The sequence below is a fragment of the Pseudochaenichthys georgianus genome, chromosome 5 (genome assembly GCF_902827115.2).
Source record: "Pseudochaenichthys georgianus chromosome 5, fPseGeo1.2, whole genome shotgun sequence".
Classification (NCBI taxonomy): Eukaryota; Metazoa; Chordata; class Actinopteri; order Perciformes; family Channichthyidae; genus Pseudochaenichthys; species Pseudochaenichthys georgianus.
In genome coordinates this window covers 37,455,276-37,483,204 of record NC_047507.1, presented here as the reverse complement: position 1 = coordinate 37,483,204, position 27,929 = coordinate 37,455,276, and the positions used below count along the sequence as shown (strand labels likewise).

At 41.0% G+C, this 27,929-nt stretch overlaps 1 protein-coding gene and 1 long non-coding RNA gene across 2 annotated transcripts in view; one reads left to right on the top strand and one right to left on the bottom strand.

Annotated features, from left to right (window-relative positions):
- Nucleotides 1-27,929, bottom strand: part of grip2b (glutamate receptor interacting protein 2b) — a 366,783-nt gene that overhangs the window by 326,797 nt on the left and 12,057 nt on the right. The gene's annotated exons all lie outside the window — the stretch shown is intronic.
- On the top strand, nt 186-27,279 carry LOC117447133 (uncharacterized). Its single transcript, XR_004552198.1, has 5 exons — nt 186-268; nt 24,598-24,843; nt 24,981-25,378; nt 26,421-26,523; nt 27,129-27,279. It is a non-coding gene; the product is annotated as an uncharacterized lncRNA (long non-coding RNA).

Below are 27,929 nucleotides of genomic sequence, written 5' to 3'. Positions count from 1 at the left end.
TCAGATATATACAAATATATGAAAAAACATGTCTATGATGTGTTTTGCTCAAAATACCAAACAGATCATGCATTTTAGACAATATCCCTCTATGTCAGCCCTGTTAGAGAAGTGCTGATTATTGGTCCGTAGCTGCTGGCCCCGCCCCCTTTTGAGCACGGCAAGGCAAGCAGTGAGGTCTGTGACGAGCCGTGATTAAACATCATATCATGTTCCAAACCACAACAGTACGGATCTCCAATGCTTTTTTTTGCGGGTTTACTACAAGGTGAGTTCCTTTTTGTATTACCTGCTTTTTTACTCTCCAGTACAGGTTAGCTCTGAGTGTTAGCGTGTTTGCTCATGTAAACAAAGACCATATCACTTCCAAAACACGCAATGTTTCTGATAGCGATGTTTCTGATGGATGTAAAGTCAGCCCACATTACGTCATATCGGCAGCAAATCTGGATCAGCTCCGTTGTACCCCCGTTTTTAGAGATGTGGGTACGGAGGAAAAGAGAGAGGGTTTTGTTTTCTGACACTTTGTGAGTTCCCTGACACCGGGGACACATTTATGTATAAAAGACATAAAACATTTTTGGATGAGAGGAGACCTTTAACAAAAAAAAGTGATTTAGAAAAGCTAGACGAAATAGGCACAACTGGCACCCACATGTTTAAGCATTCAAACATACACTCACACAAAACCTAATAAATATTTGACCTCCGTGCCAAATCACAGCTCACTAGGGCAAAAACTGTGGTTGCCAAGGGACGGGAACATTTGTGTGGACTGCCTGACAGAGCGAGCTATAGAGCAATTGTTGGAAAATTCTGGAAGAAATGAAACAGGTAGTTGAAATTATGATATAAAGTTGCAAGAATTAGTTGGAAAGCCTCAAATTCAGTTAGCATTTTAGCACTTCCTGTTTGCTCTTCTCAATGTCAATGGGTTTTTGAATATGTCAAGGTCTGTTTTGAACAGAGCTTTAAGATATGTTCACGTTTTGTCCTATGATGATAAAATATGTCAGAAAAGACCCTATTGGGAAATGTCTGAAGCTTCTATGTTCATATAAACGGCTGTTGCTAACAAGTGGCTAAATGAGACTTTTAAACATCTTCACAACGAACATTAGCCGCCTTTAGTTTGGCAGTTTGTTCGTAGCCTAACGTTAGCAGTTCACTTCCATTAACGCTTCAACAATTCTAAAAGTGGAGTTTATACGTAGCTTTTTTTAGTCAAGGAAGCTGTATCAATGCTAACTTCTGGGTTAGCCAACATAAATACATCATCCCTGCACCTCTCTTTGACTAATCAATAGCCCTGCACCTTATACAACTTCCACAGAGGCCTCAGTGTCTGTTATGGTAGCCAGGGAGCAGAAGAGAGACAGAAACTCCCTGCAGCACCCTGAGGCACATTTCTACTTGGCATATCCATCTATCACCTACAGAGGAACTGATACATATGTATGAATCCCACATTGGAAATCTCCTCTACTTCATTTTACACATGCACACACACTGTGGATATGCCAACACACACACACACACACACACACACACACACACACACACACACACACACACACACACACACACAATAAACAAAAGAGAAACTGCATGAACGATTAAAAGAAAGATTAACTCAATCACATTGTAAACTGCCTTTACTAAAACAAAAGCATTAACTTGTAAACACTGTTTTTGGCACATGTAATTGTTATCCGTCACACACACAAAATCAGAGTGTGTGCTACATACAGGAGCACAGATGTGGGCAAATCCAGAAAATGATAGGGAAACAATACTTTCTCCCACCCACCACTTATACGCACACATTCATGAGAAAAGCACTGGAAAATAAACATTTACACAAACATCTGCCTACACAACGACACACAGAGAACACACTGAATCATATATTGCCGGGGGGAAGGGGGGGACAGAAAGAAATACAAGGAGGAGAGAAAGAAAAAAAGGAAAAAAATATTGTTTTGGTTTGTTAAAAATATCTAAAACAAGTTATAGAAGTATGATCATAACATGTTTCCTCACATGTTGTTTGTATAGTTATGATTGCATAATGTTTTTGGCAACCACTTGGGTAAACTGTTATATGGTTAGGGCAGGGGTCTGCAACCTTTTTGACCAAAAGAGCCATTTTCCTCCTTTTTCCAAAACGTTTTTTTGTCTGGAGCCGCAAAACATATTTCATAGTTTTTTATTGTTATATCAGACAAAAACTACAGGTTTTTTGCATTTATTAGGCTATTTATTACATGATATAAAACTGTTAACCTCTAATAAGAAACAAAGAACTCTTATAAGGAGAATTAAAAATAATACACAGGCCTACTTTAAAATAAATTAAACACAGCACTTGGGGAGTCCTCTGCACATTTGAAGGGAAAAAAAATATTATTAAAATGGGCCCACTTTGAAATAGATAAAACATATAGCTGCACCCTAAAAAGAGTTCAAGGTAGGGTAGGTAAGAATGGAGAAACCAGCTCGAGTGCGCTAGCATTTGAAAATACACAACTGGAAAAAATATGCCTCTTCCTTCAGACTTCCTCACAGAGCCCCTCCTCCAACACACACGAACGCGCACATGACCAATGAGGGCACGAGATAAGTTTGTGCACAGAGGAAGGCTGACAGGCAGGTAGGCCATCCAGTTATTTTAGCCGGGCCGGCTCAGATGATTGGTCGTGCTTTTTACAGCGCGACGGCTTCCAGAGATTAATTTTTGTATGTATTTATTGTCAAAGCATTTAATATATTCATTGCTATCGGGACGTTAAGAGCATTCCATGGAATATAACAAAAAGTGTTTTCTGAAATAAATTACATACCCCATTGAATTATGACTGAAGGCCGTCAGCTGTCTTCCTCCCGTGTTTTTCCTCCAATACGTAAAGGCTGCACCACCGTTGACAACTTCTCTCTACATATCAAACATACCGGTAAACCAGCATCGTTTGCTGTGAAAGCAGATAACTCTGTCCACACAGAATTAAATCCTGTGTTCCTCCGGTACTTTTCTTTGATGTATCCATAGCTCGCTCATCGAGCCGGGGGTCAGGTTATTCGCCTCCAAGAAAAGGCGCTCGCGCGGGACCGGAGCAGGATGTGACGCATATTTTAGTTGACCTAATTAAAACCGTTTTGTTTTTTATTTATGTGTCACAGTATCACCTCAAAATACAAGATACGAAACATTTTCAACCATGCAACAAAATATAAATAGTCCTACAAATACTTTTATTTTATTTCCTTCTTATTTTTGTCTAAGCTCAAGGGAGCCAGAGCAGAGGGCTTAAAGGGCCGCGGGTTGCCGACCCCTGGGTTAGGGAAGATGATGGTTGAACCTACAAGAAACCAATGGTGACCTCTTAACTGTATGTAGAGGAATCTCAACGGTGGCCTTTTGAATCAAAGTATGCGAAATCATGAGGAGAACTGTAAAATATATGTTTTGAGTTAGGTCTCGTGTCCGCTGAGCACGAGCATCTATTTTTCAATGTATTCCAATGAGAACAGAGCGAATGTTGTCGGAAGCAACCGCCACGAGAAAAAACACCGCGCTCAGCGTCTTCTCTGTGAGCTCTCCGCTTCTTTGTATGGCTGCTCCAAGAGCTTGAGATGAAAATATTTCAACTTTTCATATATTTTCAGAAAAGCTGCAGTGATTTCAATGTAGAAATCGGTGGAAAAGCTTGTCTTTGACCGTGTCCTTCAGACAAAAACTATCATAACAAGGACTAGAGCCCGTCTGTTGAAGCAAATCAGCCGAGTGAATACCGGTATTACTGTGGGTTACATGGAGGTAAGGCTACAGTTTTCCCAACACATTGTTTAACACATTATTTAGGGTTAGTCACTTCAGTACCCAACATTCCTCCTAAGATGATTAGTGGCTCTATAACAACATCATACCACTTCCTCTTAAAATGTAGAAAAGTCATCAGCAGTTGATTATTAGCCCTATAGGCCCGTTCACACCGGAGTACTTTTACCCATACTTTTCACGTTTAGTTCCGATAGTGTCTGGAATAGAGATAGATAGTGGGGGATTCCCAGCAGCTTCTACTAAAGCCAGTCCCCGCCGGGAACTTCGGGTGGCAGTATACGCCGTGAAGTGGTTTGCGGCCTGCCAGTAAACCCGAAGAAGAAGACGAAGACGTCAGCGGCTTCATTTGCGTAATCTTCCCATAGGGAACTTATTCCGGTGTGAACGCGATCTGTACTTAGTACCATGGGGGAACTAAGTGCTGGCACTAAATGATGGGCACTAAGTACAACAAAGTACTTGGTGTGAAAGCGGCTAATGGTACAGTTTTCTGGTGAGGACTGTATCCATATTTAACTTATTTGCAAGACTTCTAAGCTGTGGTTAATATTTGCTGGGCTGATGTTTTGAGATAGGGATTAATCATTACTAAATAGGAATTGTAGAAAGGATTTGCAAAATGCAACTGCATCATTTTCTGGTTCCTATTAAGAGTCTCTTGTGTGTGTGTTCAGCAGAGTTATTAATCACAGCACCGCTGCGTAGCTAGTACACTTTATCACCCTTCCTCACACTCAGATGTGCAAAGCAGCAAGTCTCTGTAGCTCTATGCATGTTCAATACATGGATCCACACAGAACTGTGCACAAAGAACAGAAATAAGGGTGTGTTGCACCAATATTATGTGACCTGGAGTCGAGAGCTAAAATGCAGAGGAGTAAAACCAAGGTTATACTCTAGTCTTCCTATCTTACCTTGAATGTTAAGCATGAAGCAAATATCACTTTAAAACAACGGGGACTGTTTGAATACAGACACAACAGATGCACAGAGCAGGGACGTACAGTCAATGCTTGTTTGTTAAATCATTCCAATAGCATTGTCCACAGAGTGAAGCAACAATCCAATATGACTGCTCGGTTCAACAAATAATTCAATACAGAGTGAAAATATAGACGTCTGGAGGGTTACACGAATAAGCACCACCCTGGGTTTACATCAGGTACTTCTCAGTACTTTCTACTTCCAGATGAAGCTTACTTTGAGTGAGAAAGTTCTGCATAATCTCGAAGCAAACGTTTTTTTAGATGTGTTTTGTCTAGACGCCGTAAAGTTTAAGATATCTTTATGTTTGTTATACGGCACAACATCTGTCAATGGCGCATGGTTAAAGCTTGTGCATACCCTCTCCTATCTCGCTATTTTTAGGCATATATTATGGATCTCAGATATATAAAAATATATAAAAAACATGTATATGATGTGTTTTGCTCAAAATACCAAACAGATCATGCATTTTAGACATCCCTCATATCCCTCTATTTCAGCCCTGCTATGCGGCTTTCACACCAGCGCTTTTCCCATTCTAGCTCCGTGCTAGAGCTTTTCTGGTTCAGCTCCGGTTTCCCTTTTCTGCTCCCGCTCTGTTCACACCGCCCAGAGCCCGACTGGTGCTGCCGCTGCTGCGTCATGACGTCACCGTTTACATCGCTGATTTGCTCCCCAACGGCGTTACGGCGCTCACAACAACAACAACGGGGAACGGCGTCGGGTCGATGATCGTGTTGCTTTTAATCACACGGAGCCAGAATAAATTAAATAACGACTTCTCCAACCTTATGCTTTTCTCCAGAGTGCCGTGGTTCATTGTTTATTCATGTGTTTCTGCAGCATTTACCGACCGCTGCAGTGCTGCTCTTCCACGGGAGTTTATTCTCCCGTTAGCTCCGGGTTAGCTCACACTGCAGCGGCCGCTCTAAAGTATTCACTGTCTGTCACACTGCAGCTGATACATATCCCCAGTTCCCCTTAAAGAGCCTGTGACACGGTTTTCCCCCATCATCCAAACCCATCAATTTGAGTATATATTGTCCTCTTGAAAACCGTTACTGAACTGATTTTGGATATTTGTACCTTGATAACCATTAATCTGCCTTCAATGTTGACAATTTTCTGAATCTTCTCGCGGATTCTTCAAGTCCCGCCAAATGATGGGTGACGTCATTGCGGGCACAGCGCTCCAGCTGCACCGTCCAGGATCCCAGCATCTGCATGTAAACCTTTATATATATACAGTCAGATGTAAACGCACGACGGCGCACACAGCAGCAAGCTCAGACAGGTTAATGTTGAACGTGTCTGAGAGCTCATATGAGGCTGAAGGATCGGTTTATGTTGTATCTGTTAGAAGTTTAGGAATGAGGTGCGTCAATATGGGCGATCATATGGTCATGTAGCCAGTGGTGGACTGGGACTAAAAATCATCCCGGGACTCTCGACCGGCCCACTTCGGTACCGCTAGTAAATTGTCAACAGGGGGAGCGGGGGATGTAAAATACAAATATAATGTATAATGTCTGTGTCTTTGACATTAGCGCTGCTAGCCACCTGTGCCCTGTACTACGAAGCCAGTTCAACAGACCCTGGATATGTTTGAGTAACAAACAAACTAACAAACGAGATCTCGCTAAGCGGTCCTACGACGCTGGTTATCAACTCGGTAAATCAAGCCAGGGTTTCTCTCTCCAGCTGAGAGCGCGTTCACGTCTAAGACACGCGTGGATCTGACTTTAATTACATTTGTCTCGAGTGTTTCGTCAACATAATGTGTTAAATAATACTTCTGCATCCAGTCTGTGACACTGTGAGTGTTGCACGGCCAGATGAGGCTGGAGAAGCTGACTCAGATAAGGAAATATATGATATATTATATGATCGATGATCTGATTGATGATGTAATATGAATGATAAGTGCGACACGTCGGCGTCTTCTCTGCATACGGCAGTTTAAACTGTATTTTCTTTATCCTGTAATATGACTTGAGAGATTTAAACTCCGCACACTGAGTTAATCTCTTTTCTATAGACGCCGGAGGCGGGCAGCGTCAGGTAAAATAAGTTATTTAGCCTTCCCAAACCTGAGCCTCACGCGCCGCCTATGGGGGATGTGCTAGTGACTTATCCGACCGGCCCACTTCGGTACCGGCCCATCGGGATTCGTCCCGATGGCCAGTCCGCCACTGCACCCAGCCCACGTAAACTGTCAACGGGGGGAGCCTCGCTGCGGGGAAACGGTGGACCTAGTGTCCCGATCGGAGTGGGAATAATAATAATAATCCGTGCATTTTATCCATTAATTTCCCCAACATTGTGGTAAAAAACCACACGTTTAATCCATGTTGTTGGTGTACTACAACTACAAAAAGCATCGGTTCGTTTTCTCATCAGTAAATGCAGACCGGCTCAAACAAACGATTTTAAATCATCATCCTCACGATCATTTAATGTATCATATGTTCGCCGAATTGACATGAAAGCACTAATAAATGTAGTTTCATCCACTTGAGTTTATAACCACAAAAATAATCGATTTGTTTTTATATCACATCCGACGGGAGGAAATTCAGCAGCTCTCACTCCCGATTTTTAATCCTAATGTAATCATCATCTTCACCACGATCATTTATGTTTATGTCGCCGAATTGACATGAAAGCACTGACACATATGAATATACTGTAGTCTACTTCATTAAAACGTTATTAACGTGCCTAAACTCAGTAATTCACCATTTGTCCGTGTTTGGCTCTCGAAGCGTTCCCGCATTGACGTCACTTCCGGCTTCCCCCAAAACTTCAAAATGAGTCGAAGGAATTTCCCCGCGATGTTCGAAATTATTGATATTTAACGAAACGGTATCGCTTTTTCTTTTTTAAACTGACGGTTCGAGATTACTAGTAGCCCAATATTTCATTGCACAACAGTTGTTGGGATGGTGTCACAGGCTCTTTAAGTGAATGTGTTTACTACAAGGTGAGTTCTTTTTTTTATTTCCTGCTTTTTTACAAATCTACTCTCCAGTACAGGTTAGCTCTGAGTGTTAGCGATGCTTGCTAATGTAAACAAAGACCATATTACTTCCAAAACGTTGCGCATTGTTTCTGATGGCAACGTTTCTGATAGGGCCGTGGGCGTAAAGCAAGCCAATATTTCCTATATTACGTCATATCGGCAGCAAATCTGGATCAGCTCCGTTGTACCCCCGTTTTTAGAGATTTGGGTACGGAGGAAAAGAGAGAGGAATTGGTTTTCTGACACTTTGCGAGTTCCCTGACACACCGGGTCACATCTTTATGTATAGAATACATCAAAGTGTGTTTTTCATGATAGGACACTGGTAAAATAAGACTTCTAAAAGGCATCATGCAGAATATTAGCTAGTTTTAGCTTATGATCTGCATGACTTAAAGTCAAGTGACGCTGTTGTAGCTTGTTCATAGCCTAGTCTTAGCTTTTTTCTTAAAATATTTTTTTTAAAAGTTTTTTATCGCAATATTCCAGAATCCAAAGAAAAGATCCCGTTGTATTTTCTCAAGGGAGTCCTTGGAATGCTAACTTCCGGGTCGGCCTACGGGAATACGTCATAACTGTACCACTCAGCATCTCTTGGTAAAAAGGATCCTTTCCTTAAAGCTGTCAATGCAGTTGGGTTTACACAGTACCTGCCTCCTTCTCCATTTCTACATGAAAGAAGAACACAGCACTTTAAACCTGATAACCTTAACAAGTAATCTGAACATGTTTTTGAAGATATTAACTTGTGTATGAAATGCTGATGCTTAAAGTATGCCCTGGAATGCAAAGGATCACTTCTCTTTCTTAGACCTGGACTATAGACAGAATCAGACATCTATTACTTCAACTCTGTGTGACCTTAACCCCACAACATGTTTTATGAAACATAGAGAATACTAATATTGACTTATTTAGAGTGAAAAGAAAATCCAGCCAAATGCTGGCAGTTAAATGTACACACATCCTGGCAGCTAATCAGCCGAAGGGCTTATGTTATTTATTTAAAGCAACACTTGGCTAATAAATGTTTATGTTGTACATTTTAGAATGTGATACCCAGTAGACTTAAATAGTCACTTTCTTTTTCTGTGTAAATGATGTCTCTGATTGCTAAACTCTTTCCTTTGACTCCTTTTTAGAAAATATCTGATCGTCAATTTCCTGTTGAGTTTTGGCAAGAAATAGAAATAAGCGCTAAAATCAGAGCATGAGTCTTAGAGTCTACAGACACACACCAGCACACATACACACACGTGCATGCATTCAAGACTCTCCTCCCACACAGTGTGAAGTGTGTGTGTGTGTGTGTGTGTGTGTGTGTGTGTGTGTGTGTGTGTGTGTGTGTGTGTGTGTGTGTGTGTGTGTGTGTGTGGTGTGTGTGTGTGTGTGTGTGTGTGTGTGTGTGTGTGTGTGTGTGTGTACTGTATCTGTGATGCTGGTGTTGTGGATCTGTGTGGATGCACATGCAAGTGTGAGCGTGTTTGTGTTTCTTATATCTAGGCCACATCTTCAGATCTCGCCCCCTAAACAGCATCACATTAGTATTGCATTTTTTGGATACACAAAAAAGAAATCCAAAAAAACAGCCAATATCCTGCAGCCATGACGGATTCAGCCCAATTCTGTTATGGGATTTTATTATGTCAGTCAACATAACCAAATGAATGGGAAGAAGATGAAACTGAACATATTTTTTAGCTTATATATTCTTTTTCTAAATGCTTTGTAAATGTCTTTTTTGTGTGGATCCATTACCCACTGAGGAAGACTCAAATATAACAACAGAAACACATACACTGGTGATTGAAGTTAAAGATTGATTGGTGTGTGTGTGTGTGTGTGTGTGTGTGTGTGTGTGTGTGTGTGTGTGTGTGTGTGTGTGTGTGTGTGTGTGTGTGTGTGTGTGTGTGTGTGTGTGTGTGTGTGTGTGTGTGTGTGTGTGTGTGTGTGTGTGTGTGTGTGTGTGTGTGTGTGTGTGAGTGGAATATATGAGGTAAAGGAATCCCAGAGCTTGGCAATCTGTATTTAATGATTGGAGAGAGAAAGAGAAAGATATAGGGAAGCTGATGATTATTTTCTCATGTGCACCCTCGGGTGGTAATAATCTTGATGGTGTGCAAAACCTCACATTTTCAGTTCAGTGTTTTCATTCTAAAAAGTATTCAGCTCCACTAAAATGTTAGCTGATGGAAATGAATCAAATTACAATAAACGTAGGCTTCAGTCTTTAACAGGAACATGTGTTATGAGTGTATTAAATACAACAACTCCGAACTGGCATTAAACTACTCGTGAAAAACAGAAAGATGACACATCATCTCTTCGCATTGGAGCTTTAAATACCCCGATCAAAGAGCTGATTGAGCAAAGCATTGTGGGCCGATGGCGAAACGCATCAGAGAAAAGAAGCAGGATTAAATCACGCAGGCAGGATAAACCACAGCAAACAGAGAAGGACAAACAGTGCACAGAATAATGCATGAGTTACACAATAAGACAACATGAGCACAGACAAACACATGTTGGTCAGCCAATATGGAACTATGAATATGAAAGAGACAGTCCAAAGCTGCGATAATAGCTCCAGAGGATGAATGGATGTCTTCTTCACTTACTTAGTATATTGATTTATTTATCTCCCTTTCAATCCATTACTTACTCCTGTCATTTATTTACTTGGTTTGTTTAAATGACTGCCATATTTCGCTCTCTTCTTTATATATACTTGATCAACCTTTGACTGTATTTCCTTATCTTCCTTTCTGACACTGTTTCAATCTCTGTTGCCTGCCTGGTATTGTTTTTGTTCCCCGCACTGACTTCCATTTTCTTTCCTCTTTTACTCCCTTGCATCTCTCCCTCTTCCTTCCTTACCCAACCACTGCTAGCATCCTTGCTCCTCTCTAAACATTCCTTTTCTTTCTGTTTCAACATCTGATGCAACCCAACGCAACAGCACCCACTGGTGCTTCAATCCAACAATGCAACCACTAACCACCACTCCCCGGGCCTGCAGAGGCAGAGTGAAGCAAAAGCTGGTATTGTTCTGTATTGCTCCACAGAGGCACCATAACACCAGCCTCGTTCTCTCTCTAACTCTCCTGAGGGACTCGCTGTGCACGGCCTCAATCTTAAAACCTTTTATCCCACGAGTGAAAGTTGGATGTGCCATCAAAGCATGACAGAAAATATCACTAAATGCATAAGACAAGACAATATAATAATGATTCATAAAAGGGGGGGGGGCAGGTTGTGGAGGGCTTTGTAGGTGAGCAGGAGGTGTTGTAGTTGATCCGGGATTGAACAGGGAGCCAATGCAGTTGGATGAGGATGGGGGTGAGGTATTCTGAGGAGGATGTGTTGCAAGTGACGATCCGGGTTGCACAGTTCTGTATGATTTGAAGTTTGGTGGGAAAGCCTGTACCGGGGGCTCTCGGGCTAAACAGGTGAAGCACATGTTTGTTAATATGTAAAGCCCACTGAGACAAATGTATTTTGTGATATCGGGCTATATAAACAAACTTCGATTTGATAAATGAAAACACCTCAGTCTGCTTTTGCACAAATTGTCACCTTTTTTTTGACACAGTATTTGTAACATCTACCTAGATGACACTTAAAATATTGCAGCTCTGATGCACACATTATTCGAAAAAACATTGGCAACTGCATTCAAACATGCTTGACATGCTTGGCTAGCTAGCTAACCTTTCATGTTCGTCTGAGCACAGTTGATAATGCCAATCCTGAACAAATACCTAACCCTAACCAAAAGTACAACACTTGCTTATGGATGTTTTGTGTTCGAGCTAATGGGTCACCCACCTCTTGTCATGGTAATATGTTGTATTTACTCGTCCTGTTCTTATTCGTGACTTTCAACTGAACTAAAAGTAAGGACATCACTCACAGGCTTAAAGCTAAAGCCTCAGACCACAGGAGATGTACTAACAATAGGACAGAACAGGAGCAGTCAGACATTAAGACAGTTTGTAAACTGTTCAGATATATTTGGAAACTGAAGACAAAGGTGAATGATAAAACTATTCCTCTCTTGTGCTCATCCATCACAGTTTGCAGACCAATTTCCTGGTGCAACTTTGATCTATCATACTTGCTGTGATGTGCAGTCGGGAACTATGTCAGCATCATGGGTGTGCTCACCTTCAATTTACCACTCCAGAGAGGGGTTTAGATCATCTGGTTAACCCTGTTGACCGCCTTGTTTGAATTGTGACTGCTAATTAGTAGTGCCTCATTTGGACAAGTGTTTAAATGTCTTAGAGAAACACTGGTTCTATGTTTCTGATCAGAAACATAGTATTTGTAAGCCATTCAACTCTAAACAATTGACTTCTGGACTTAAATATGGAATTGAACATACATTCAGGAGAGAAAAAGTGACATGTGGAGGCAAGAAAATGTGTTTTGGTTGTCACTATGTCATTGTGGGCGTGTGTGTGAGCTGCGTGGAGGTGTGTATGCTTCAGTTATTCATTAAAAACCTCCTACACCGCTTTATTACTAGTTGTTCCAGAGACAGGGATAAGCAGGTGGTCTTAATTTTCTGTTGACCGCAATTGCAATGCTCGCAATTGCAATTCAACCGCAACTCAACTCAATCACTATCTTAAATGCTATATTGCAATTGTAAAGTACGGTGGCCCTGAAGTGCAAAACACTACAGCATTTCACAAAACACTACAGCATTTCACAAAACACTACAGCATTTCACAAAACACTACAGCATTACAGAAAACACTACAGCATTTCACAAAACACTACAGCATTACAGAAAACATTACAGAAAACACTACAGCATTTCAGAAAACACTACAGCATTTCACAAAACACTACAGCATTTCACATTGGACGGAAAGGGTATTCCTTTAGGGAGAACACTTCTTGTTTGTGATTGGACAGAGCCAGCCAGAGAAGCACTGCTGTGATTGGTTGTTTTTGCTGCCAGTCAAGAAATGACGCTTCGTGATTGGTCAACACCCGACAGCGAAATATGTCCCAACCATGGTCCCACAAGGTATGGTCCCAACACATCAGCCGTTAGCACACACTCAGATCTCACAGCTCCTCATATCTGTTCAGAAACTGGACAAAAGTTAAACATGTACAAACCACAGACTGTCTATGTCATTTTGAATACAGTCGCTGCTTTATTTATGTCTGTATGATGTTGTGAGTGTGTACGGAGCAGCTACAGGTTAGTTTAGCCTGATGAATCCGATTCAGAAAACACGCATTTTAAAAGCTTTTCGCCTGCCGTCTTGTCTGCAGACTTGTCAAAGCGTTAATTCATGGTTTTTACTAACTGCTATCAGTATGTAGTTAGTTCGGCATCACTTTGAAACGTGTATTACAATTAAATCACGGTCAAATATGTTCATTTTGTTGTAGGATTTACATGGAGATACGCCCCGTCACCTCTCCAGCGCCTCTTGTTTGAATGACAGCATTGACAGCCGCGGTGAAACTCGAGCGATTAGAGCGATGCGAATATTGGGTGGTCTACCATAGTATTTACATGGAGATAAGCCCCTTAAAAACCATGAGTTAATAAAGCATTAATTCTGTGTTTACTCCTGTCATTCAAACAAGACGCTGGAGAGGGGGCGGGCCGTATCTCCATGTAAATCCTATCGGAATCGGATCCATCAGGCTAAACTAACCTGTAGCTGCTCCGTCCACGCTCACAACAACGTCATACAGACATAAATAAAGCAGCGACTGTATTCACCATGACATGGACAGTCTGTGGTTTGTACATGTTTAACTTTTGTCCAGTTTCTGAACAGATATGAGGAGCTGTGAGCTCTGAGTGTGTGCTAACAGCTAACGGCTGATGTGTTGGGCTAATCACAAGCGTCATTTCTTGACTGGCAGCAAAAACAACCAATCACAGCAGTGCTTCTCTGGCTGGCTCTGTCCAATCACAAACAAGAAGTGTTTTCCCTAAAGGAATACCCTTTCCGTTCTGTGGTGTTTTCTGAAATGCTGTGGTGTCTTGCACTTCAGGGCCACCGTAGTAATGCAACCACAACAACTATTATAATTAACCACGGAAACGCAATCGCAACGGTATCGCAATTACAATGCAACGCAACCACAAAGCAACGCAATTGCGATACCACCGAACAAAATCATACGCAACACAGAACAATTGAAACGCAAACGTACGACAATGCAACACAATTACAATCGCGACAGAATTGCATTTTTTGCTTTTTCTATTAAAAGAGTATCATGACTGCAATTTCCATTATTTACAATTAAGTGAAAGGAACTAAAATACAGACTCTTGTTATTGTTGTCTGACCTCCCTGCATCAGTGTGGTCAGCTGCTATGTTGTTTTTGCTAAACAACATCACTTATTGACATCATTATACTGCTGAGAAAATACGCCAAGAGCCCACTTAATACTTTTTAGATTTCAAGAGTTTTACTGTTTCACCAACAGCTGAATACAAGTGAATTTGTGTTCAGTGTAACAGCATGGTTCCTCCACAAAAAAACAACCAGTTAAAGAAATCATAACTGTGAAAGAGAGAGTCCCGGTGGACACTCAGCCTGGAACAGCAGGATTCCACATGAGAAGAACCGCTGGAGGGCATTTTCCTTCATTTTGAAAGCCATCCAACTCAGCATTTTAATCTTCCCTAAAATGTCATAATTTGCGCGCACTCTCCATTAAAATAATCTCCCTGATGGAGTGGAGAGACGAAGAGAGGGGGTGACAGAAATGTGCTTTCTGCCTCCCACGCGCTCCTCTACAGAAATAATATTCCTCTGCCACCCATCTTTTTTTCCCTCAACCCTTTATTTTTTCACAATCTTTTTTAACCTCAATTTGTGTCTGTGCTGAAACTGAAATGCTGTGTTAAAAAAAGGATGACGCTTAAGAGCTTTCAGTTGTTCATGTTGGTGGGAAAATGACACATTTAGAGTCTTGAAGCACATTTAAAGATGTTGGATGATGTTCTTCAAGGAGGTATTTGGTAAATCTCTTTGAAAAACCTTGATTTTAATGATTTGGGTTTATTTTCCAGCTGCTTGTGATTCATTTCATCTGAAAACTAGGGCAGAGCAAAAACAGTTTTCTGAATAATATAATTGGATGGCAGGAATTATCATCTAGACTATCATTGTCACAGCCCTGAGACAAAGACAGACCATATGACACATGGCAGCAACATATAGACACTGAAGGACACTGACAGGACAAGATATATGTTTGAGAGTAAATCCTCTATTGTCATGTATCCAACTTTTCATGCATTATTTAGCATGGTTCTTAGCATTTCTAACTTTTAGTATAAAGCCAGGATCTTCATTATAAATTAATGCAGCAGTATTTATTTATATCCCTAACTTTGATCACTCACTGGCAGTTAGTGTATAGTATAGTATATTAAAATGTGTATTTTCTCTCTCAATTCTTCACAGTTATATCTGAACAATGTCACATATCTCCCAAACTTTCCTTGTCTCTCATATAAAATGTATACAAGAAAACAAAAACATTTCAAAAGTTGCTCCAATACCAAAAAATATATATTCATTCACTATTTACATAATTTTAGAAGTCAAAGGTTACCTCACGAGCTCACTGAATTATTAGAGTTGTTAAAAGAAAAAAAAAACTTTCAGGAGCTTTGTGCATTGATATCTAGCTCATAAAAATGCAGCTCACTCATACCTTTCAACTTTCCTATGCTCTGCACAAATATGTAGCTACTGGGAAAATGTGATTTACTCGGATTTATTCTACCAACATCAGTGAATACAAACTACATTGGATTTGTTATCTTAATCTTTAGTGAGACTAAAGAGCAACTCCTTCAAATGCCCTTTCTTGCCAATAACACACAGTGAACACAACCTGTATAGGAGATACATGAATAAATCCAACCTCACATAGTTGAGAGTTTCCTTGCCAATGACAGCACCAGCAGATGTAAAGACTCGTATAGAACACATGATGTTCCTCGTGCTCCAAATAGCATCAAGAACAAAAGACAGCAAGGAAGAGAAACAGTGAGAGTGGCGAAGAAAAGGAGGATATTTTTTGTTATTTTATTTTCCTCTCCCTACTCACGGCAGAAAAGTCTTTGAAGTTTGAATCAAAGTTGAAACAGTGGAAGAAGAAGTTCCCAAACCACCATCCCGCTGATCTCTGTCTCTGTCCAATCATTGGTTCAACATACAGTAGCGCCATGGCAACGCTCCCTGTAGGTGTATAGTCTCTGCACTATAATCTACATGTCAAAATATGTGTGGTTAGTAATGTGTAATGTGAATATGCATGTCATACATGTTTTTTCATGCTTAACAAGATGGGCCTCCACTGTATTCTGCTGTCAAACTGTGTGCACATTCAGATCCTTTACTTGAGTAAAATGACTAAAACCAGACATGTAAAACTACACTTTGCATTACTAAGGTTAAAGTAAGTTAGTATCATCAGCAAATGTACTTGAGGTATTATTAATAAGTATTATGGGGCGTGTGGCGTAGTGGGTTGTCCGTAGGTGTTCGGATCAGGGGGTCACAGGTTAAAACCCCACTGCAGTCAGCATGGCGTGGTGTCCCCTGTGGGGATAGTCCATAGTAAGTCGCTTTGGATAAATGCGTCCAACATGTAATGTAATGTAAAGTATTAAAAGAAAGATGCACAAAATTAAAAAAAAAGATGACTAAATTGTGTACTGATGGCTTTGTTCCCCCTAAATTGTCTTACCGTCAGGCCCGGACTGGCCACCGGGAGGTTTCCCGATGGCCTGGCCTGCTAAGTGGCCTGCTGGCCTGAGGATTTTTTTTATGTATGTATTGTGAACGCAACGCTGCACAAATGTGGCCTCACAGAGGGTGACTGGCTGTCTACATGATGTGGCCTGCCCACATGGCCACTTTCATACAGACCATACACTAATGCCCTCGATTGGTCTCTCCCCAGTGAGATGATAGTGAACTGTTCATGAACTTGTCATGAAAAGTTCATGAAATATCAGTGAACCATATTCATGAACAGCTCATAACAAAGTTGATGAACTGTTCATGAAAGTGACATGAACATTAAATGGCACTAGGGCAGTTCATGAACTACTCATGAAACTCCTGTGCTGGAATGGTTCATGAACAATTCATGGAATATGGTTTTAGGCAGGTTCATGAACAATTCATGAAATGGAGTTTTCAGTGAGTGTGTAGGGATATTCAGTTTTCAACCAAGAACATATCAAGAATTGTTCATAACAACTTCATGAACCATTCATGAACAGTTCATACCCAGTCACTGAATATAATTCAATGGCTGGCTATGAACTGTTCATGAACTGTTCATGAACCATTGACTGTGGGTCAATTGGCAACCATAGAAAACAACAATTATGTAAATCACAATGGAACTTTACTCAAATTAACAAACAAACAAACATACAGGTGGAGCACTACAATTAATCCTATCACTATTTGAAGCAGTTCTTGACACTCAGCTGCACAAAAAATGTTGTTACGGGTCCCAAAAGCTTGGGTACCACAGCAACAATAAATGATTTCTGTAGAAAACAGAAAAGTGCAGCAGCAATAATTATACACAGGATCCGGTTGATCGTCTGGAATGCTTCTTATTCAAAATTCAAAGTACACAGTTACATTCAAATAGCTGAACTTTACAAACATCACATTTCTCCATTTAAGTTATCTGTCTGTCAGTCAATTACTGTATCTCAAGGAGAAATTCAACATAGTCAATATAAATTATTACATTACATTTAGCTGCTTTTATCCAAAGCGACTTACAATAAGTGCGTTCGACCAACAAAATACAAACTTGACGAAAACAGAATCATAAAGTACATCAGGTTTCATAGAGCAAAAACATTTCAAGTGCTACTCAACTGGCTTTAGGTGAGCCAGCCCTTTATTAGTATATAAGTGCTTTGTTAATAGTTCTATCGCTCGAAGTGGAGTCGAAAGAGATGAGTTTTCAGTCTGCGCCGGAAGGTGTGTAAGCTTTCTGCTGTCCTGATGTCAATGGGGAGCTCATTCCACCATTTTGGAGCCAGGATAGCAAACCCACGTGTTTTTGCTGATGGGAACTTGGGTCCCCCTCGCAGCGAGGGTGCAGCGAGCCGTTTGGTTGATGCAGAGCGGAGTGCACGTGCTGGGGTGTACGATTAACCATGTCCTGGATGTAGGAAGGGCCAGATCCATTCGCAGCATGGTACGCAAGTACCATTGTCTTGAAGTGGATTCTAGCAGTTACTGGAAGCCAGTGGAGGGAGCGGAGGAGCGGCGTGGTGTGGGAGCATTTAGGAAGGTTGAAGACCAGACGAGCCGCTGCATTCTGGATGAGCTGCAGAGGTCGGATGGCACATGCAGTTAGACCAGCCAGGAGGGAGTTGCAGTAGTCTAGGCGTGAGGTGACGAGAGCCTGGACCAGAACCTGCGTCGCTTTCTGGGTCAGCTGGGGACGCATCCTCCTGATGTTGTAAAGCGTGTATCTGCAGCAGCGGGTTGTAGCAGCTATGTTTGCAGTGAAGGACAGGTTGTTATCTATAAACACATAACGCTATCAAATAATACTTTCTATCAATATATCTATCTTTACCAAATATAACATATTATGGAGATCACAAAAATACACTGTCAATGTTAATAAACAAAAAACAAGGCAATGTGCCTGCAAGACTGCACTCAGGTAAACAAAACATATTACCCATGCGCAGCAGCTAATCTGCCTGCGAGCCTTCGCTCAGGGCACATTTACCCAGGCACGGCTGAAGCCCGCGAAAATGGCATCTATTGTTGCAGACAGTTTAGTATTTTTAAAATACCGTTACTATGTCAAACATGCTGAAAACCTTCTGACACACTCTCCTAAACATCTCCAACATCATATCTAATTCACACAAGTTAACATCGATCATTTTCATCATGTACTGACCTGTAGAAAACAGAAAAGTGGAGCAGCAATAATTATACACAGGATCCGGTTGATGGTCTGGATTGCTTCTGAGGAGGGGGCGGAAGTGTCCCCCTAAAATAACCCAGATGTCACCGCTCACCTGCCAAAGGTTCCACCTTGGTGCTACTTACTCGTACTGCTTCTCAAACAGTACAGATAAACCATAAAATGATATGAATGTCACCAAAATAAATACAGATAATGTTCAGTTTCAAATTCACTATTGTTTTGTTTTAAGATTAAAAGTTTTAAAAAAGAAAGAAATGTTCAAGAGGTCTTTAAAAACATCACACTGATCATCAAAAGTTCATAAAATGCTCATGAATATTCCAAAAATATTCTGAACTTGCCACAATCATCCAAAATTCATGAAATACTCATGAACTTTTTGGGGTTTTATTTATAATGTTGTGATTGGCTGGATCATGAAAAGTTCATAAATTGCTCATAAAAGTCTGTCATGAGCAAAACAGGAACTTTATATGAATGAACAATGTTCATGAGCATTTTAAGAATTTTGGTTCATGAACATGACAAGTGAACATATAATGAGTTGTTCATGAATGTTTCATGAGTGCTCATGAACAGCTCATAAAGTCATGAACTCCATCTCGCAGGGGCTGTGTGTCATTCAAGCTTGGGAGGGTGTGTGTTAGTGTATGTGTGGCGCAAGTGAGCAAGAGAGAGAAAGCGCGCGCACCGGTTACGTGTAGGCTATTGTTGTTGTTAGCATCTGGTGCTAGCTAGCTGCGCTAACGGATATAAGGAGCTGTTTCAACAACAAGGTGGAGGAGAGTCCTCTCCTGTCAGACTGAGAGGCTGATAACTACAGCTCAGGTGAGGTAAAGGACTCTGCTGAGTGTTTAGATAGTTAACTTAGTTCTCAGTGGGTCTCACGGTTTGGTCACCATTCATGTAAACACATATTTCCATTTGAAGGGGGAGTGATTAGTAAAATATGCATGAATAATAATAAAAAAACGTTAACTACTGTAGGTGAAAAAATGTAAGATAAACTTTAAAAACTAAGCTAAAACTAGTCTTTGCTGCTGCCTCAAAGAGGAGAAGGGGGAGAGAGGTGAGGCTGGTTCAGGAGCCCAGACACACTCACAACTATAAATGAACCAAAAACAAATAAATAAACAAGTTTCAATGTTTTTTCATATTGGATATGGTATGTTATTATGGCCATGTTATTATGATTTTATGATTATTTAAATGTATACAGTTCTGTTTCATGTGGGTGTAGTCTCTTTATTTCCCCCTCAAAGTGCACCAGATTGATGCATTTAAGTCCAACATTTAAAAAAAAATCTTAACGGGGGAACATGCCTCCGGAACCCCCTATAGGATTTGAGGTCCACCTCCACTTAAAATATATTCACATTAATAGGTTCCTAAATAGATTTGCACATTTGTTTAAATAGTAACCCATCTCCATATGTTTATTTTCTGGTAGTAGATTTAGAGGGCTATCACTACGGGCAGCAACGCTGTAAATATTGACAAATAAATCCAGCAAAATGGCACAAAAAACTGGTAGTGGCCTGGCTGGGTGATTCCCGGCCTGACTTATTGTCCCAGTCCGGCCCTGCTTACCGTTAAACAGTTCCTATCTTGTGTAGTTTATGCATAAATCTTTATTATTAGATTAACTAGGAACTGAATGTGTAACATAAATGTAGTAAAGTACACATGCAATAATTCCCTTTGAATTGTAGTGGAGTAGAATTAAGTAGCATGAAAAGTATAGTGCCATTAAAAGTACCCCACATTTGCACTTTGATATAATACTTAAGTAAATGTACTTGGTTACTGTCCACCACTGTGTGTGCATCGTGGTACACGTCTGTAGGGGGGAGAGAGAGTAGCAGAACAAAAGAAGACTGATTGTGTCAGCGTAGGCATTTATCCTTACCGTGCTCTTTTGTCCTCTATCTCATGCTCTTTGTCAGGGTAAGTGAGAACTATTGAGGATCCTCCATTGTTCTTTCTTTGCATCATCGTGTCTAACTGTTGCCTATAGCCTGACTGTTCAGGATGACGTATACGGAATCTGTTGTAACTGCTTGGCCGCATGTAAAAGACTGAAGCATTTACAGTTAAACTTGATAAATTAAGACACATTCTGAGTTGTATACACTGTTGGAAAGAGGATATTCCTAGCTTTCTAATGATATCAGGATTGTTGTTGTACTCCAAATATTAAGCGAAATATGTCACATTATATAATGACTGTCACCGAGTCATCATTTCATCAGTTTTTTCTTCTCTGGAATCCATCGATCTGATTGGTTATTAGTGGAGCAAATGATCAAAGTACTACGGAGGGAAGATATTTTCGTTTGGATTGCTGGTCCGGAGGAAGCTCACAAGTGTGTGTGTGTGTATACGTGTTTGTGTATTTTTGCGTTTGTGTGTATTGTGTTTGTTTCCCGGGGAAAACCCTCACGAGAAACACCGGCTGTTGTTATGCCTGCTGTGACGTCAAGTTACTCCGTTCTCCGCTTGTAATTATGCCGTTACAATCTTCAAAGTTGTATTTATCATCTGAATTTGCCGAAACAAGTTTAATATTCTGAAAGCCAATACTTTGTTTAATTGAAATCAGATGAAAACAAACTGTAACGGACCCTGCCGTGTTATCTATGATTACGATACGCTTACATTCATAATTTCAGCGGAGGGAGGGGGGGCAGAGCTGCGGAAGAGCAGATTGTGAGTGAGAGCTGCCATCTTCCTTTTACAAGCTTCAAAAATGTATTGGAAATGTTTGGAAATAAAAGTTTCATATTCTGAAAGCCAAGACTTTGTTTATTTAAAATCAAACAAAACACCCGAACCCCGAAAAACTATTTTTGTACGCAAATCCACGTTTATTATGAAATGAGCCATTGCGGCTTCCGACTGATTTTGATAGAGCGGGTCACATATGTAAATTATGTAGGGACATAAGGAAAGTAAACTTTTTACACAAATTTAAAAGTATTACTTTTAAGCACAATGTATGATATTTATCTCCCAAACCCATAATGGAACACAGCCCAACTTGGTCTGATCCGCTGTCCCACTCAAATCATAACTTTTAACCATAACTTTCTGAAGTCTGTAAGAAATTAAAATCAATGTTTAATGATGTAATTTATTTTAAACATATAGTAATCTTAAAACTGTTTTATTGTGAAAACATTTTCGGTTAGCATTCGTCTGTGGCTAAAGTTTATTTTGAAAAGCTATTCCGGAAGAGATCTCCGGAATACCAACAGTAAACTTGACTTCATAGGCCTGTACTACGAAGCTGGTTCAACCTAACCTGGATATGTTTGAGTTAGCCGGTTGGCCTAATCCAAAACATACGCGCTCTCGCTAAACTGTACTACGACCCGGGTTATCAAGTGGATCGCTCAAGCCAGCCGTGTCCTATCTAGTTAGGTACGCGTTCACATGAAAGGGGTGGTATCTGGAGCATTCGACCAATCACAAACATGGAGAAGCGTACTGACAGCGCAGCGTCATACTTCCTGAATGAAAAGTGAACTTTAATATTAGACATATGAAGAAGTTAAACTTTAAACATCCATGACTTAAACACTTTTAGGATAAAGCCACATTCACATTCACCTGCAAGGTGAATACAGCTGGCAAAAGAAGTGTTTGAATGCATACATTAACAGGTTTATGATATCACTGCCCCGTCTAGACACGATCTGACTTTAATTACATTAGAGTGTTTCGTCAACTTAATGTGTTGCTTAAAATAATACTTCTGCATACAGTATGTGACACTGTGAGTGTTGCACGGCCAGATACGGCTCAGCTGACTCAGATAAGGAAATATGATACATTATGAAGTGATATGCCGCGGCCTGTACTTAATGTTATTTTGATCCGGTTACTTATGTTGTGGCAGATATGTAAGTAAGCTTTCTTAACGCTAATGTTATAATAGTCAGATTGCTCTGAAGATGGGAGGTGATATTCTATTAATGTTCTCGTTCACACAGTCGCTGATTTTTGCCGGCCGTCTTTCCTGCGACGGCAGCTTTTCTGTATTTCCTTTCTCCTGTAATATGACTTGATTGCTTTAAACTCCGATCACTGAGCTCTGATTGGTCAGCAGGCAGTGCTTTCACTGAGTTGAGCTCTTAGCCTGCAACCTAACCTGCTACGGGGCAGGTTAGCCGCACAGCATAAGTTACCATGGAGACCTAGCCTGCTAAAAAGAGAACCAGCGTCGTAGGACCGGAAACCCCGAGTTTTCCCTGAAATTAGCCGGCTAAGCGAAAATCCTGCTTCGTAGTACAGGCCTCAGGTTTTACGTAAAAACACGATTACAGCCGTTAAAATGCATTAAATAAAAAGTCATGAAAGAGAGTATAAGGAGAAAAGGTGTGTGAAGTTATGCAATGAATATACAACGTCTAAATCCTCTGTTATGTGCGATATCGGACACAGAAGACTGAGGGGGCCAACCGGCACGTGAGGAGGAGCCAACGGAGGATATAACCAGCTGACGAGTGACGAGTGTTGTTCGTCCTCTCTCCTCTGCTGCACACCCGGGAAGGGGGGTGCTGAGGGCGCTGCAGCACCCCTAGCGGTAGACAGGGGGTGCGGAGCTCCCCTGTCTGAATTATTATTTGACGGTTATTGCTGCTCCCGCTGTGCATAATCTGTGTAATATGTAGCCAATACATTCCACATTGTTGGTAAAATAATATTTTGGCCTGCCCCGAATGTTTTTTCTGTAGCACCGGACAATTCTACCTCAATAATATAATACATTAACCGTGCTTTACGTGAACCTCATCAAGACACTAGTGAGAACGACAGAACTGTCATTTCCCGTGTTCAGTGAATGCAACAGAGGCAAGACACCAGACCAATCAGAGAGACAGACAGCTGTTTGTTCCACAACAAGCTGGAGGAGAAGACTCTCCTGTCAGAATGACAGACTCAGGTGAGCTAAAGGACTGTCTGAGTGTTTAGATAGTTAACTTTAGTTATCTCAGTGGGTCTCATACGGTTTGGTCACAAATTATTCAAAAGATTATTTCCGCGGCACACCTTCATATGATCATTATCGTTATCAAAAAAATAAGAGAATAAAGGAAAAACAGTTATGAAATACTATATGGCAGTAAAACAAGAATACAGTTTGAAAGGGGAGTGATTTGTAAAATATCCATTAAAAAAAAGAACATCTGCTTACAGTTGTGTTTCATCTGGGTGTTGAGAGATGTATCCATAGATCTCTTAATGTTGCTCTCAAAGTGCACCAGATTGATGCTTTTAACTTCAATATTTAAAAAAAGTCTTCCCGGGGGAGCAGACCCCCCTAGAGGAGTTGAGATCCACTCCCGACTCGTAAAAAATAGCACTTTACCCCTGCCTATATGCAGTGAGCTGATTATCGAGCCTTCATTATAACAGTCGCGGGTGTACTGCGTGTTTGCGTGTGGGGAGTGCTTTTGTGCGTGCTCTATAGTGCCCGTAATAGTGTTCACTGGAGTCCAGCACCCCCACTCAAAATACCTTCCCGAGACTCGCAGCTGTGCGGCCCCAACTATCTCCTGTTTGTTCCATTACCACGCCATTTAATTAAAGTAACCCATTTGAACCTTTCCAGAGACTCCATAAGTCTCTTTATTGTAAGCTTCTCTCCTGGGACGCGGGAACAACGAATACTTCTAACAAGTCTCTAAATATGTATTCTTTTTTTCTGGAAAGCATTGACAACGAACCTAACATCAAAAAATGTCCAGCTCTTCCAGGTCTAAACCATAGCTGCACTTCCTCTCTGAGTCACTGAAGTTGGACGTGTATGGCTCGACTTCATCAGCACACGGGGTGAAATGGATCGACCTCTGCAGTCAGATGGCTCAGACGAGGAATCAAATTGCCAATTTTGCTGACAGAGCAAATGAGAGAGGTCCGACCTTATTAAGCAGAGCGGAATCTGGCAGATCTTCAATGGAGCAAACTCTGCACAACAAAGAATGCATTCTCTGGTGAGGCGTGCTTCAAAAAGCTCCGAAGGCTGTCAAAGCACTTGAATTGAATGAAATCTAGTCCCTAAATGTTTACAGTGATAATACAATTCCAGGTATTGATCAAACTTTGTCTGGTTGTTAATTCCCATGCCCAGCGGAGTCACAGAGTAGCGGTGCGTGGCTTGGTTATCTTGATTCCATCATTGATGGCTGCCGGCCAATCAACCTCTTGACCCAGCATTCCAGAGTGGAAGCAAATTGACAATTTTGTTGTCAGTGCCTGCTGAGCTGGCTGGACATGTTATAAGCACAGAGCTGCTCTTTCTCCCTGTGAGCTGCCAGCAATCAGCAGTCAACATGCCCACTGTGTATCAGCCTCTTCAGGTACCCATCCAGACAAGTGGCAATTTCATCAAACAGCCAAGAGCTTATGGTAAGGGTTTAATCAACGGAGGAATGCACAGGAACAACATTCAGCAGAGTTATCGGCTGCCACTGGTGATGTTGATATAAAACATCATGGAGAGACTATTTCAGTACAGCTACAGTGGAGGTGGGTAGCATTTAAAGAGGCAATATTATAATCCCTTTCCTGTTGTGTGTTATTTAGGTGTTTATATATATGCATGTAATCCCAAAGCTCACCCCACAGGAAGTTTGTCTCCCACACAAAGCGCTTTACAGTCTCTTTATGACCCCTCAAAGAGCTTTATATCGTCAACAAGTACTCATTTACCCACTCACACCCATTCATACTGGTTGCCATACAAGATGCCACCTGCTCAGACACACATTCACACACTGTTGGCCATCTGGAGACATGTGGGGTTAAGCATTACCCCAGGACGACATGTCGACTGCAAGTGCTGGGAATCCAACGACATCAACAGTAGAAGCCTCATGTGGATGTTTTCAAAAGACACCTTAACGCTTGTGCCCTCCTCGAATGTTCAACCTTTCGACCCCTTCGTGGAAAAAATGTACACGCCCATAATAACTGCTATGAAATCATCATACATCAAAACATTTTTCTACTTTTTTTCATGAATCACTTAAATAACTTATAACGTACTCAAAACTACCAAACATTCAATACTTTTCAGGATTTTAATTATCTCATTATTTATGACAAAAAACACAAATGAATTTTTTTCAATATAATAATTAGTAGGCGGATGGAACTTTGGTGGTTATTAGAGTCTTGGATGTGTCAAAGATTAGCAACAAAATTGATTTGACTGCATTATTATTTTGTACGTAGTATCAGATACTACCTCTGGACCCCTTCGTGGCAAAAATGTACACGCCCATAATAACTTCTATTAAATCATCATACATCAATATTTTGATTCACATAAACAACTTATAACGTACTCAAAACTACCAAACATTCAATCAGTCAGGAATTTAACCCTTTAAACGCATGTTTCATTATTTGAATTATTTCATTTCTCTCAAATGCCTCATTGACTTCCATTCAGACCACATGTTTTGATCTCACTGCCCTTGCAGTATAAAACCATGCATTTTGTAATGTCAGCATTTCATTTAGAAGAGAACTAGTGATATTTGATATTTCTACTCTATTCCAACAGATTCAACCATTTTCCCACTGTAGGCCGATGCATGGAATTCTTACATCTTTGCCAGTTGAGCCGTGTGACTACCAGGGGGGCCTGAAGTGGTGTGTGAGAAACTGTAAGCATGCACAGATCATTTCATGGGTAAAAAAGGCCATCTTTTGAGGGATGTGTTTGATGTGTCTTTGAAGAGCTGCTTGGTTACTCAAAAACAAAAAACAACTGTTAATGTGTTTATGCACCTGGCTGCCAAAGATACACATGCAGTTTGACCAAGGGTTTATTTCATTAGTGAGCAGAGAATGGTGGGCCGGACCCTCAGTGTCCTCTCCACTTTCAGATGAAGGGTCAGAGGAACTCAAAGAAATGCTGGACTCGAGAGAGCATTATTTGTCTTCTTCAGATGAGTCCTGCAGCTCGCTGGCAGATGAAGGCTGCAAGATTATTTCTGAAGTCTCTTCTGCACTGAAATGCTTCTTCATTTGAGTTCCTTCTCTTTGCTCCAGGTATTTCTCCTTCTCTGCTCACTAATGAACCAATTAGCTGTGCACCCTCCCCGACTACACACCTGCTTTCTATCAAGCCATTTACAACGGCATAACAACGGAGGCGCCACAACCTTTCTCCCCCAGATCGTTGTAAAACCACAGTTACTTAGCATTATAGCTATTTTCTCACACCTGGATGTTTTAGCGTCTAACGTGTTTTCTTCTTGTGCTCCAGGATCATTCTCCGACTGCCGTGTTGCCGTCACCAGCCGCCACGTCCTCGTCACTCCAGCCGGATTCGACTCCCCGCACATCGTCCACTAATAAACCCTTTTTCAACACTCTGCCATGTGCTGCATTTGGGTCCTCTCAGATACCGTAACAAACGCGAGATACGGCTGATACTTGCGCATTAGTTTCTGTTATGGATCAGTATCAACAGTCCTGCCAGTATTATCAATACTACTTTAGTAGCCTGATATATGATGGCTAACTTTACAATGTTGTGATGTGACCGACGTTAGCTAACATTAACTGTAGCTAACGCCGGTCACTCACCAAGACAGCTGCCCTGTTCTCCACTGGTTCTCCTCATAACACTGCTCCATTTCTCGCCGATGGCCGTTATTTCTTCTAATCCTTGGCTGCTCCTGGTCTCTTGGACGCCTAGCAGGCTCATAATTATATGGTTGTGGTCCGTCGTATGCATTTGAATATTTATTTTCAACCTCTTCTGTGTCAAAACTAGAATTGTGATCCATGTTTATTACTACGTTAGACCGGCCGCTCTCACCCATGTGACGTCACACGCGGGAGGACACATGGGGAGGCTTTTTTTATGCGGAAGTAAAAATGTCTTACAAAATCGACGCCAGATGTCACTGTAATGTATATTATGTAGATTATTTGGAAAATCTAGTGTATACATCATTTTCCTACACATGTATTCACTGGTGTCTCTAACCTACAAGTTGCTCTTTAAGTACTTTGTTTAAATAAAGCCTCATTAATTTGTCTGTTTTGCACGACGTCCTGC